Source organism: Brachyistius frenatus, unplaced genomic scaffold, assembly GCF_029030835.1.
Source record: "Brachyistius frenatus isolate BFR_SWC_R1_liver_20210118 unplaced genomic scaffold, ASM2903083v1 Contig_8, whole genome shotgun sequence".
NCBI classification, from domain to species: Eukaryota; Metazoa; Chordata; class Actinopteri; family Embiotocidae; genus Brachyistius; species Brachyistius frenatus.
Genome location: NW_027210607.1, coordinates 6,207,739 through 6,223,187, shown reverse-complemented (window position 1 = coordinate 6,223,187; position 15,449 = coordinate 6,207,739).

The following is a 15,449-nucleotide window of genomic DNA, read 5'->3' as shown; positions in this document are numbered from 1 at the left end:
GCCCCCATTCAGCTTTGACCTATCGTTAACCTGGGAGGATTTTCCTCAGTTGATGGTGAAAAGCATTCGAGTGGGTCAGATTGAATTTCTCCCTTTCTGACATTCAACTTCAAAGCAATCAAGCAGAGTAGGTAGAAAGGTCCAAGAAAATAACAGAATTCAAGAGTCGGTTTGAACATTTTTCAAAAGAACCACGATGGGGTCATGATGAAGCATAATGATCATTTCCTTGCCGCTGTCAACTTTGAGGAGAAAAGAGAAGAAAAAAAAAAGGTAAGATGACAGACTACATTCAAGTTTTATTCCTTCATGGCTTCAGTAAAACCTGTTGAGGTGCGAATAACGAGACACAGACTGTCCACAGACCCAGTTTTGACAAGTCCACAGTCTCCATTTCACTCCGAGGGTCGATCACTGTAGAGATGAAAGCAGAGAGTGGAGAGGGGGAGGCCTTTGGTGTTAATCAGGTGCTGATTGGCAGCTTGGGAGCCTTTAAGAGTTTGGAGAAAAAGGTCATTATCCCCGAACACCACTGCATTTCCTCCTGATTGTCATCAGTGGTGGTATTCAGGTCAAGTCAAAGTTTCATCTCTATTCTCTTCAGTGCAACAACATCAGTGAGAGAGAAAGAGCGTGTCACTTTATGTAGTGCATTTTTACTTTCGAGTTAAACTGAGAATTAAATTCAGTTGGGCTTCTTGATGTTTGTTGTGAGTCATGTCAGGTTTTAATTGTTAATATATGCTAGGATAATTTCTATTGCTCATTGCTTTGCCCCATTCTTTCTGTAATTCAGGACAAACAAAACAAAGTGTGCAGGAGCTGCTCATTAATCAGCATGGTTTTTTAATAAAAAGTAGCATCTAGCTAAACTGTGCCTCTTGAACCTTATTGAGGATGGCGACATCTCACTGTTTCATGGCCAAATAAAGCCCCTCTCCAATAAATATGTTCTCAAGATCTTTTAGGAAATGGGACACAAGTTGGCTAATTGGAGGGGTGGCCGGGGTTAAACACTTCCCTCAGCGTTTCAATCTGTCTCTCCACACCGCGGCATGGTGCAACTAAAGACTGGTCCTGAATGTAGGAGTCCATTTGAGCCTCTCCGAGGACGTTAAATGTAGACACCCCAGAGAGGGCTGCCACTGCCGCCTCAGAAGAAACACACAAACCAGCTGTGAGCCACACACACACAATCACCCCATCACCGCAGTCCTCGCCCTGCTGCTCCCACTTATTCCTTTTGAATTCATCATGCCATTACTTTACTAAAATCTTAGATAAAAATCTGATTTGTCGCTCAAAACACCTCTAAAACTCCAAACTGCACAAACTTGAACTATAATACGCTTTCTCAATCATCTCTGTTCCATTTCCGTCCTACCTAATGTCATTCATAAAAGACTGCCAGCAATGAATTTTCCTCTTCGGGGCCTCTCAGTGATTGAAGTCTTGTTCATGTCGTTTAAGTCAGCCTGTTTAACCCCAGGCCCCTCGCAGGATATGGCATGAATTACTTGCACACACCACACCGCTTAGATTGTAATCTTTTCATAATATACAGCCAATTTGCACACTGCTACATATAGCTGATAGGTGGAGAGTTGGTGGAGCCGTCCAGGACTTCGTTAGTGTCGCACTGTTACATGAAAAACACGAGACGAGCCCCAGTGTTGCAGTATAAACAATCATCTAATGAAGCTTTTCATCAAGAAGCTCTGTTTCGGTTTCTACTTTGTGTCACAGACTAATCATTGTTTCTTTTTTAATTAGGCTAACGCAGATCTTTATATATACAAGTGAACATCTGTAAATTACACTTTCATTAGTTTCCCATAGAGATGTTGCAAGATAGCAATGATAGCTCAGAAGGGAGGGGGCTGTCACATATTTGCTGCTGTCTTTCAACACTAAATGAGGGGTGTTCTCCGTCTTTGGCAGTTTGTTTAACCACTTATATGATTGGATTGTTCATTAATTCTCCTTCTGTCATGTCCCAGCATTAATCATGTTTTAACTGTGCCTTAAAACAGCCACCCTCAACATCTGTCTAATGATTTAATGTTGACATATTACAGTGTGAGTTGTTTGTCTGCCACTGAGATATTCTGATGCTTTAATGCAATAAAGCCTTGTAATTCATTTTAACCATATTAGTTTAGTACGGCGCATTTTATTAGATTTGATGGTGAGGCTTAGGCACATTCTGTACACCATTTTTACTGAAGCTACACTAATGGTATGTCTTCTTTTATGGCTTTTTAATTTTGTAGGTTAATGAAAAACATTATAGATAATAAAAGTATGTTTTATCTGTTGGAGACACAATAAGCCAGACTGCTTAGTAAGATGTAAAAAGTTTAAATTTTTTTAGTCAGCAGGAACCTTATCGTTATGATCATTAGTTCTCCACCTCCTCCTTCCCACCACAACGTCCAACGCTTCGTACTGCTCTCTGCACTTGTTATTTCCCAGCATTGAGGCCACTGGCCTCAGTAACCACAGCCCAGCTGACTGCTGTCACCACACCTATAGGAAACACACCCACAGGACATTGTTTGTGCCTCAAAATATTGGAAATATTATCCATGTGTTGGGTAAACAAATACTTCACTGGCCAAAAAAATTCATCAGCTTATGTTAAACATTCTGAGGCTTTTGAAGCAAAATTGATGAAGAGCGCCACTAAGTTTTTGACGCTCTGGTAAAACACAGCAAGAGAGAATGTAGGTCATGCAGCTCTGAAAATCTTTGTTTACCTTTTGTAATAGCAAATGTAAGCACAAACAAATAACACTTTCACTTGCTCTTGCTTTGTTCTTGTAAATTTCTTTTTACACAAACTCTCCTCCAAACCTGGAAACCTGACTGCTGTTTCCAGTTAGGATCTCTTACACAAATTTAAAATGTTCATAAAACAGGTGTAAACTCACAAATTCAAAAGCCGTTTTATGGCCGACGGGGGAGTTAGAAGTGCACTCAGAGGCACGGGCCGTTTCTCCTTAAAATGTCATAATCCGCCTCTTGCATCGGCCTTTCGTGGGAAGCACAATGCATGCTTTACTGTCATTATGAATGTTACACATTCTGCAACAAAACAGCCAGTGAACATAAAGCAGGTGGCAAATTCAAACCTTCTCATACATTTTTGGCAGAGTCTGATAATATAGTAAATGCTGTTTATTTATTCATTTATGACTTTCAAAAAAACGCGCATGTTCCAGTTTTAGGACTAGCATATGAATGGTTTGACACCTCGGAAGGACGGCTGCCAGCTGTGGTTCTGATCCAGCCGTTCACATGTGTGGGTCCAGACAGATCAGTGTGAGGGAGGGTTTGCTGCTGTGAGGCTGCTCCACCTAATCCCAGGCTGCATTACTCAACCAGTCCAGTCAAATAGCACACAGACGCGGGGACTTCCCCTTCCCTCCAAAGACGTAGAGGAATACTGTATTGCCTCATGCACCACTGAGGTAATATCATTACTTCAACCAAATGCTGCAAAAGTAGAACCTGAATATTGTCTTAAACGTCTAAACCGCATTGTGTGAGAGGATATACAAAGACCAATTTGTCCTATGAAATATTAAAAGCAAAGACATCACCGTCCCTCTGGGATTATCGTTACATCTAAATACATTTCAGCACCATGTAACGACGTTTTCTCCGACTGTAACATTAGTCTGTGGGAGCGCTGCAAAAGAACACATCAGCCCGACTCCTGCCAATACTATCCAACAATGCTTTTAGTCATTTTCATGTTTTCCCCCGATAGATACCAATCAAATCTTCTTGAGGGGAAATCCATCACATGGGTACGCAGCAGCTCCACGAGGTATTGTCACTTGCACGTAACTCTAAAATTACTGCTGTGCACTGTTACTGGCACACCTTCGGGCTGTTGAAGGTTGTCATTTCTAAGTGAGAAAAAAAACAAAAAGAAACACAGTATGTAACAGTGCTCATATCTGTCGGAACATGGCTCATAAAATCAACCACCTATCATCATGTGCAGTTCACATGGGAATCATTTTATGTAATTGATGTACTTCTACTGTAGTTTTGGGTTAAACGATATGAATTAAAAAGGCAGGAATTCACAGGTTTAGCTGAATCAATAACAGTTTTGGTTGTAGTAAAGATACAGGTTGATTCCTCTGCAGTAGCATGATAAGGAGAAGAGACGGTGTAATAAGCACAAACTGGAGCTGCGCTGACATATTTCCCTCGATAGATAAATATGAACTCAAAGCAAAGCATTGGGTCTATCTCTGAAAACAAACAGCGCCATATATTTCACTTGGAATAACAGCGATCAGCTGTATCAACACTGGTCCTCCTACTGCAGCCAGCCACCTCAAGTGGGAAACCATCGAGTCTGAAACTGTCCTCTGAGTGCGTTCGAGCAGACAAGAGGCAAACATTGTCATTCAGCAGAGTGGGATATTGAACAAATCAGGGTTTCATATGAAGGGCTACAGTTTGGTTTAATGACCGATCTCTGTTCAGTACAGCTGTCTACTCTTAAAAAATGTTCAGACAAAGTAAGAATACAAAATCTACAAAGAGCCCCAGCTGAAGAGCACTTTATGGCTGCTATGATTTGATGGCAGTGTTATGATAGTGAGGCCTGCCTAACTTTTCTCTCACAAATAATCTCTCTGCTGTTTGCACTGGCACAGCTGTTTGCATTGCCTTTGTTCAGCTGTCTGTGCACTCCCTCCCTTTCCCCAGTTTGATAACATAATACTCTGAGCATGTTTCCAGAGGGTCATAAAATGAGAAGGAGCCGCTATCTGCTCTTTGATTGAGCAATAGCAGATTTAAACACAACCCATGAACCTGGAACATTTTACCATCCAATGTTTTCTCTTTCTTGTACATCCTGAAGACATGGAGTATGCAGCGGAGTTGAAAGGCTCGCAGACTTATTTTCTTTTTAACCCTCAAAGAGATTCAGATTTGTTGTGCCTTTGATGTTCAACATTTGTCATTTAATAACAGTGAATATAAACTGAAACCAGAGCTACAGACTAAAAAGCTAAAAGAAAAGGCCTTTAAAAGCTGCATTAAAACAGTTTGTTGTAACCTTAATGCCGCACAGATATTTTCATAAACAAACTAAGGAAGCCTCTATATTATTTTATATATCGTTTCACCTCCAGCACAACATTTTTGACGAACATACAATCAAAAATCAACCTTTATTTCATCTTAAACTTGTCATTATTATTTTATTCATATTTATATTTATATTTAAACCTTACAAAACATTAAACATAGTAGTTTTGACTATATTAAATGGTCATATAAACCATGTTTGTACTGATCAAATGGTCCTTTTGGAAGACACTGATGTGGACCAGTGGTACCTTCTATATGGAGTGTGTGGCAATTCAGTTCACATAATAATACATAGCTTTTTACTTTAACAGAATAGCTCTTAATATGTCTTTTTGCTTCCTTAAATTGTCAAAAAGTTTGCAAGAACATTGGTGCCGGAAGGACGCTTTTCAGGCTGAGGCTGCTCAGCATAAAGAATATCTAAGTTTTCACTGAGTCAGCAAGATCCTTATCATTTAAGCGTTTCACCCCTGCCACCCCAACACACCGCTCATCTTGATAAGCTGTAAGCTTTCAACCATCCAGCATGATGGTTGACGGACCTGCTAGTCCTCACTTTTTCTCTGTGCTTCCTTCTGCATTTGTCATTGTTTTATGATTTCCCAACATTGCGGCCGCTCGATAGCCACAACCAGTTAACTGCTGGCCACGGCAGCTATAGGAAACACGCCCACAGGACATGGTTCATGCCTCAAAATATGGAAAATATTATCCACATCCATGAGTTGGGTAAACAAATACCTCACTGGCCAAAAAAATGCATCAACTATAGTGTTGAATATTCAGAGGGAGTTGCAATAAAACTACAAACAAGCATTACCAGCATTTCTGTAACTCTGGTACATCATAACAATCTGTTCATGCTTTCCTCTTGTTTTTATGTTACTTTCAAGAGATAACTGACACTGACAAATGATGTCATCCTGCCATCCAGGAACTGTTCTTTCATTTGTAGGGCTGACATGTTTATGCTAAGCCTGCAAAATGTATTCAATCTGTTCACCTGAATTAACAGATAAATGGTTAAAGTCAATGGTTAAAAGCATTTGAATCTTTTGTGGAAAGATCGTGGTTGTGATTAAATAAAAAATAAGTCAACACTGATGTGAAGACAAGGAACCTTTAACTGAAGGGTTTTGGGGACACAGGATGCAGAGTCTCATTGACCAATTTCATAATTCAGTGTTTTGTACCACCTCCTAATCGATTTTGTTGGTATAAAAACAGCAAACTCCATGAATTGGGGGAAAAAAGCACTTTGGCAGTCCAGGCAACGTTTCCTCCTAAAAGTGTTTAGTAAAGCAAATTAGACGTATAGAAATGTGTTCTGTCGGAGACAGGGACTGAATCGAGAAGATTCATAGCTGATTCATGAACATAGCATTTCATTTCATAGAAGGTCAATGAGGTGTGATCCCGCAGATCCATCTTTGACCCCACAAAATCCACTGTCATTGTCAAGACTGTCTGGTCGTCTCTTCTCCATCAATGAGGCAACTGCAGCGAGTGTTGATTGATGACAGCGGACTCCATATTCGCGCCTGTCTTGTTTGTAGATTTGGGAGTGAGTTGTTAATGTACACACATCTAGACTAAACACATACTATAAGAAAAAGGGGAACATGTAGCCTACTCAAAGTTTGTGCAGCCCTTATGTGAGCATGACACCGTGCTTAGTCACAGACCTGTGGGCTGCAATCTGGGGAGAGGGGGGAGGGGACTCTGTGTTTTGTTTCAGTCATCAAAGCTATTGGGTTCGGGGTCTCTTCTCTCTGCATATCACTCAGCAACACTCATGGCCACTCGGACCCTGAAATCTTACTCCGGGCTGCTGAGAGGAGTGGGCGGTGGGGTTCGAGGAAACGTCTCCTTGGCCTTGCTCGGCACTGCCGGGGGTCACTCTGCCATTATTCTGTCACACAAAAGACTTCTTCAAGTGCCTGTGTGACAATGGCCTTTGGATCAGTGGAGCGTAATGATTGCTGGTTAACATGAATGCACTCCGTATTAATTGAGCCAGAATTAATATGACGTTTTTAGCATTTTTTCATAAGTTGGCAGGGAAACCTGTTGGTAGCATCCAGTAACCATGACTAAACGCTCATGTTGTCCTTCATTCATCTATGTGTTGCACGGCAGACGTTATTGTGCTGGGTGATAGTTACGACTGGATAGACTGGGACTCATTCCGAGCTTGTTAATGAGCACAACCTCTCACTTTCAACCTTAAGAGCTAACACAATGTCACTCACAAGCGCCTCATAATGAATGTGCACAAACCACAAGTCCACAATAGCCGTGAAGCATGATTTCACAAGACAAGCCTCTAACTTAGCACAAAGGAATGTCAGATGTGCTGACACAAAAGATCTCCCCTTTTTCTCCTTGATTTACATAAAGCATAAAGCACTGGGGGAGATGAGACGTTCAAGCATTTGCACACCACATTGAAATGCATTCAGGGATTTTGATTAGGTCAGAATGAAAAACATTATCAAATGAAGATAATTAAAACAAGGTTTTGAGGCTATGGTTTGCAGATTGCTTTTGTTAAGTCGTCGTAAACAGAGTTAGCTGTGTCTGTCAGTGAATTAAGAAAACACTGGGCCCCTTCTGCTGTGCCGACCTTGATTCACAGATCCTGTGAGACTCGCCAACGCTTCGCTCTCTTTCAGCACAAGTTGACTCGGCCAGTGACAGACAGGCACCCTCATGTCAAAACACTGTCTGCTCCTGCCAGCCTGCAGATTACATTCGGCAAGGCACTGTTGCTGTCACCCTGAGTGCTCACATATTTATGTACACAGTACATTCTTGTACATATGACAACATATGCAACATATTAAAAGAGCAATACGTCTTTTTAGTGTCAGGCAAGAAAGCAGCCAAGTCGAGTCAACATTTTTACTGTTAAATGATTTGTGATGTTCTTCCGTACACTTCTTCTTTTAGATGCTCTTTCCAAAACTACTTTCAATTAAATGTTTTAAGATCTTGGAGCCTCATCATGCTGACTATTATCTTTGCATATCAATATTTAAATGTGATTTCTTTTCTCTGTCCCATTTGAAGCTAATGAGACTTTGCTTTGGTGTTTTGGACCATTAAGTGTGGAGTAACCACAAGAGGACAGAACCAGGCAGAAATGCCAGTTTAGCTGCAAGCTGACACCTCTTCAAAGGACTGCGAGTTGGCCAGCCACGCAGAGGTATCCGCTTTCTGACCGTCACACTTAAAGCTGATTGGATGTTTGGCACCACGGTGCTGCGAATGATAAAATAACGACATGTTTTCGGCTTATAGACACATTGAAAAGTGTGTGCTTTGATTTTTTATTTTTTTTTTGTACCTGTGGGTGTCTATTTGACTCCCTCTTCAACCGCTGGAATGCTCTGAGGTACAGGGAAAAGGAAATTATGAGCCTCAACATTCCCATTTCTCACGTTTCATGATGTCTTGGATACAGTGCTGTTGTGCACAGAGTTTCCCTGCCTTCATGCAATGTAGGGAAAAAACTGATGTAGCCAACATGTTGCACTTTAGACACATGGAAGGTTTCTTGGGGATGACAAAGCTGGGTGTTTTTAATCTTAAAAAAATTAAACAGCGAGAGTTGAACTCAAGGTTATATTAAATCTGTAGAATTAAACTGGGAACAAGATAGTAGATAGTCTAACCACGCAGTTGCTTTCTCATACTAACAAAACAACAGTGTTCAGACTACACTCAACGAGCCAGACTGATAATTTGAAAAAATATTAAACACTACAGCATGTTGTCTGCATGACACCCACACATGTATTGGCTACATGCTATTTGTCATCAAGCTGTGTGGAACATATTGCTCCTACTGACAGCTTTATGACTACTTCACACAGCATTTTGAGAATCATGGCCAAGAAAAAAAAAGACATGGCAATAAAACCCTCCTGTTGCCTATTAAACCATAGTGAAATTTAACCATACTGAGGTTTACCATTGATTGTGTGTCATTGCCCCTATTGTACAGACTCAACAGGAGCATGGTGTTTTTTTGGTCTTCACAACCTGAAAAATATTGAATTTGCCAACAGTACAAGATATGGAAACAGCATGTAAAGTTTAAGTCTGCCCGAGTAAATAAAAACGTGTCACATGTTAGAATTGAAGCTTTCACATTGTATACTTTAAATTAGTTTATTTATTCAGTCCTGTCTGCAGACGTAAAACCAAACATGTTTTCTTATCGATATGTTTATAATGTTTGGTCTACAGAAGTAGATTAAAATTGGATGAACAGCTTTATCAATGCTTTGGGAAAACTCTGGGGACTGTATCCTAAAATGAAATGTGTTAACATTTGGCTGTGGGAACACACGCATACACACACCCAGGTGGAGATTAAACAACTGCTCCAACAACGCATCAGTTAATCAAGGTTCAACTAGTGATCAATATTTGTATAGTAACAGTGGATCATGTGACTGCACGTGTAAGAAACAGACACTTGTGATCCCACAGAGCTTTGTCACCTTACTCTGGAGCAATTTTAAAGGAATAGCATAACATTTTAGGAAACACTCACTTTCTTTTAGAGCTGTTTGTTAAATATGAAGCTCGAGCTAGATGTCAACTCGCAGAAAAATGACAGCCAGGCTAGCTGTTTGCCTCGGTTTCCATCTGCCTTTAGTCTTAATGCTAAACTAAGCTATTGGTTGCTTAGCAGTATTTAGCAAACAGACATGAGGGTTGTAATCAATCCTCTCATCAGACTCCCACCAACAAAGCAAATAACCGCATTCCTTAAAATGTCAAATTATTTCTTTAAAGTGAAAATTGAATGTTTCAGTATATGAAAGTTGCAACACATAAAACAACAGTCGACTGTTTTACTACAGAGCATACATCTGTGCATGGTCACTTACATCGTGTATAAGACCTTTTACACCAGCAGCACGTTCACAATGGGATTGAAAGTGAACTATTTAGTTTACCATTAACGGGTAGTTGACATGCTCTAGTGAAGTGGACTCGTCCAATATTTAGCTCTGCCATGTGTCTCGTAAATTGAGCTGTTCCCACATATTTCCATGTTTTTTATGACAGTTCAACTTTTCCTGCAGCCCCCTCAAACACACATTCACACACACATGTGTATAAACAAACTGAATATTGTCCTTAACTTGTTAGTTGACGCTGTATAATCTAATTGTCAGTATATTGACTCACTAAATGTAGGAATTGGGTCCAAGCCCAGGACTGAATGTGACGAAATGAGTGAAGAAATTAGTTTACTGTCATATAAAATTAACAGAGCAGACTTGAACTTTATTTGAATATATTACAGTGAGTAAAAGTATAAAGTAAACATTCTGCCAGGCTTCTTCTATTAAAGTAAAATCTCATGCTGGTCTCTTTTTTTTTTTTTTTTTTTTTTTACATCCACCCCAGTTGTTTAACGCCATGTTGTGGACTTACATCCAGTTTCCTGGAATAACATTGTGGCTTTCAATCTGCAAATTTACAAAAACAACATCAATTGAAACTGCTTCACTCACTCATGAGAAGATTGAACATGAAAACATATATCTGCTCTCGAATGCCTGGTCTATCTCAGTGCTCATTCCTGGTGTGTGATCATACATTCTGTACGTGTGTGTGTGTGTGTGTGTGTGTGTGGGAGAGAAGGTGGTTTTTGTTTACTTTAGAGGAAAGTGAAATGCCGGGGTCGTCTATATTCAAACTGACAGGCCCATTTGGAAGCAATCATTAAATGTGTCATGGAAAAACCGCTACGTCATGGTGCAACGGACGTCAAGATGTTGCCAGCATCAATATTTTCCTCTAAGGCTGGCAGTGCACGTCGTTTTGACGGAGCTCGTGTTCCTGTTCAAGTTCCTCTCGGCAGCTCAGCAGGTCATTTTTCTCAGAGAGAATAAGGGTCTTTCTAAGTCACACACACCTACGTGATCCAAAGTGCAATTCATTCGACAAACAGAGACAAAAGAGAGGAAGAGTTTTATCAGCGTCTCCTCCTCCAGATAGGAAGTTCAGGTAATTAGCTGCTCTCACCTCAAGCGAGGGCCAATATCCTGTTTGAAGAGAGCACTGTTCTGACTCACTGATCCTGAGGGCAATACTCACCGGCCCTCCTGACTTCGCAAGACCACCTTGAAGGGTGTGATGGGTAAAGAATCTAATCTCCCTGCCTGAACAGTCTGCATCCTCCCAACTCAAAAATCATCACATTGATCAATGATTTAAACCGTAAACATTCCTCGAACTGCCCTCTTCAGTGCAGGGACAAAATCTAATCAAGCACAGATTTGACTCCACAGTGAAGCAACTTTGCTATGACATTACACACACACACACACACACACACACACACACACACACACACACACACACACACACACACACACACACACACACACACACACACACACACAAATTGCTTAATCACATGATCACAAGGGTATGAGACCTGGTATTGTTAGACAGGTGGAAATGCTACACTGGTGAGAAGCAGGCTACTAGCCTAAGAAGGGATAATCTGATTTGTTTCACTGACTGCAGCCCTGCACGGCCTCCCCTCCCCTCAGAGGATCAAACACCTCTGGCCATTAAGGATGTGCGAGGACACACACATACTGATGATCCATTCACAGTCTCTTAACCTGACACATGTGTGCTTGCGCAGAGTGGCTACCCAGTCATCTCTTATGACGCTGTTGACGTGCACTCTGAAGCCCCTGTAGTTCCCCGGTGTCACTGATATATACTGACATATACAGCACCACTTTGGGAGAAAAAAAAGTGATATAAAAGACAACTAGAATAAACATAACATAAATGAGTCACCCGCAGCATCACCACAGCAATTAAGGCCAGTTTGAAGCAATGAAAATCAAAACCCATACTCTCAACCAAACCCTCTATAATCCAATTTTTACTTAACCTCTACATAGCAGCTGGACTCCCTGTGCTCTAACCGCATTGAGGTACTTACCACATATACACTCAGACACCCAAATACCGTCACCTCACAGAACAGGCTTTCGACTAAATGTTGAAAATAACAAAGTGGCCGACTTTAATAGTGGAAAATAATATTTATCCGAGTGCCGATTGCTGATACCATCTGTAACACGTTCTGTAAGAGCAGCTCCCATAAACACGCCGTGTAAACACTGCGATATTTTTCAATGGCACGAACACTGAACTACAGAGAGCGCCTCCCTTTTCACTCTGCAGTGGTCTCATATCCTCCTCAGATGGGTTTTTCAACTCGCACATCATTCAAATGCAGACAGATCTTACTTGCCCTTCACTAATTCACCGCATTTCTTAATGCTGGGACATTTCCCACCGTGATACTTAAGTTGTTGATCAGCCGACCACCACAGCACCAGATAAACAACATCAACTATAAACCTGAATTTATCCCGTTCATATTACTTCACTCAATTTGTGACAGACTGATGACCGTGGCGACAATGGAGTTATTACTGATCACAATAGATACTCTATATCAGCTCAGATCCTTTACTTCAGTAAAGGTACAAATACATTGCATTTAAGTTGAATTTAAAATCCTACTTAAGTAAAACTAAAGTAAAGTATGGTCAGTTCTAAAAGCAAAAGTGCTTCTCTTTCTGTGACATCTGTATTATAATAAATCCATTTGATCAATACTGGTGCATCAGTGCATGAGCAGCATTTTACTGTTTTACAGATTTTGTGAGACCATTTGTAACTGCTGTATATGAGGTAGTCCTGTGGCTCCCAACCTAAGGGATGCGCCCCCTCACAAGATAAATCTGATGGGTCATGAGATGATTGATAGGAAACGAAAAAAGAAAAACTGCCTTCATTTCTTGGACTCTATTCTTAATTTTGTTATGACATATTAGACAGCTTTACCTTTCAAACAGACAAAAACATTGAAACAGTTTAGAGGGGAAATCTCCCTGCTGGACCTGCTAAAAACTCACCTTGTGTTTTGTATGTAGAATTTTAATCTGAAAAGTAACTTGAAACTACAGCTGACAGATAAATGTCATGGAGCAGGGTTTCCAATATTTCTCTATGAAATGTAGTGGCATAAAATAGTAAAAAAAATTTACCTGCTTAATTAACTGTGCTTAGTTACATTTGGCCGCGGCATTACTGTAAAGGACAATAGGTCAAAGATTGTCTCCTGTCTCCTAAATTACATATAAAATACTAAATACTAATCTTTGAAAAGGCAATTTAGGTTTGATGTGGAAATTTGTTGCCTGTCATGCAAATAATGTCTGTTGAGAATGAACTTTCAGACATCTTGTATCCTGGAGTTAAACTTTTAAAATAGAAAAATATTTGCATAATCATAGATTTTGGATTTCTTAATTTAGGAGTAGAGGACCTGTAAATTTTGGTTTTATGGTGAGCTCAGAGAAACTTTTAGCCTTCAGGAAATGAACATGAAAACAGCCTTATAGTGTTGAACTGTGTACTTTGTGTACTGTGTATAAATTCTGCAGATGAAGCAATAAGAAAAAAAAAAGTTTAGAGTGGAGGGTGATTTTGATCTTTCTCCTCATTGTCTTTACTGAAACTATTTCTAGAGGCAGCCGAAAGGAGAACACACAAGCTGCCCCGAGTGACCGATCACAGCTCTTGTGGTCAAGCCGTCTCCTCAGCCCTGATGTGGAGGTAGACTTTTGGAGAGGTGTGGCGACTGACGCATATGGCACTTCCACCACACCCTGATGCAGAAGAGTAAATCCACCAACCCGGTCACATGGTGCTTTCCTGTCTCTCACTGTTGACTGTCCACAATAGAAGTCCTTGTTGAAGCAACACAGACACCCATACAAGAATGTAAGGGGAAATTATTCTGCTCCCTGTCTTTGGAGGCAAGGCAATAAAATAAATGGGATATCTTTTTGTTGGTAGTGGTTGTAAATCTCTTTAGGAGAGAGTGCACAGATTTTAGTAATGGTAGGGGGAAGGGAGCACTCACTAAGCACCTAATCCACCACATTCTTGTTCGGGGTCCGAGTCGGAATTCATGCGGGCTTCAATGCCGTGCACTGTGATAGGAGGGGTTGCAAAAGGCTGAGGTAATTGGATTGGAATACGGCATTGAGTGTCAGACAACAAAAGATATCCATCTCTCTCATGGCCGTTCAGCTCTTTTGTAGCTGGCTGGAATTTATTTGGTCATTCACTCTACTCTTTCAAGCTCAGCGAGGACAGAAGAACAGGAGCGGGCCACCAGGACTGGGTCAGTCTGGTGGTCTCTTATGCGGGCCAGTGGAGTCACAGCGCCTGTGCAGCCTATTTGTGAGGATGTATGAACCACGGATCCCCCCAAAGCCCAGGGGTCATTTGTGATCATTACCATAATCACATTAAGGCTGCAGGAGATTAGCACCATGGCCTCAGAGGAGCAACCCAGACTGCTCCATGACGACTGCAGAGCATGCTTATAGGGAACAGTGAACATGCTGCTTAGATACCTATTAGCTGCAGGACAGACAGGGAAAGTACCAGTCAAGTGGAAGAGTTTCATATATCAAGGAGGCTTCCTTCCTTGGCCTGTCCTCCTGGAAAATTTTGCTTTCCTCAAAAATACACTGGATTTTAAAAATGGCAATTTTTAAAAAATAACACTTTTTTAAATCGTGTGTCGACATTTTGGACTTCTCCTGTTCATTTGCAAAAAAGATACAGTTTATTTTGATTTTTTTTTTTTTTTGCTGAACCTCATTGTCATGTCAGACATGTTCTCCCTCCAGCTCTCCCCCTCCGCCAACACACGCATCACCTCTGGGCAGGTCATTGGGGCATAGCTAGACAGGGTCCCGCACCACCCCCCCACCTCCACCCACCTTAAACCGTCTACAATCTCAAATTTGGCTTGTCCATCATGAAAAAAAGAAAGAAGGAAAATAAATGCTGCCTCGGGTTAAAAACTCCTCCAATTAACCCTAATTACCCAGAGAGGGCATTTCAATGAGGCCTGTAACCTGAGATGTCTATCAGTTGAGTGACTGAGGCAAGCAGGGAAGGAGTTGTATTTTTCATCTTGAAGTTCAACCACAGGAAATGTGACATCTGAATATTGACAGCAGTGATTTAAGATGGCAGAAATAACACTTACATGCATCCATCTTTGAATATATTTTAAGTTTACCACTAGTATTAAGACTGCTAAAGTACTCACATTGGTATAATTCATGCAGAAACTACCATACACCGGTTGTACCATACCGTACAAAGTTAAGATAAGCTTTTTGCACTGCTGCTCCAGTGAAAACAATGAACTACACCTTGGTTACTCATACAGTTGCAAA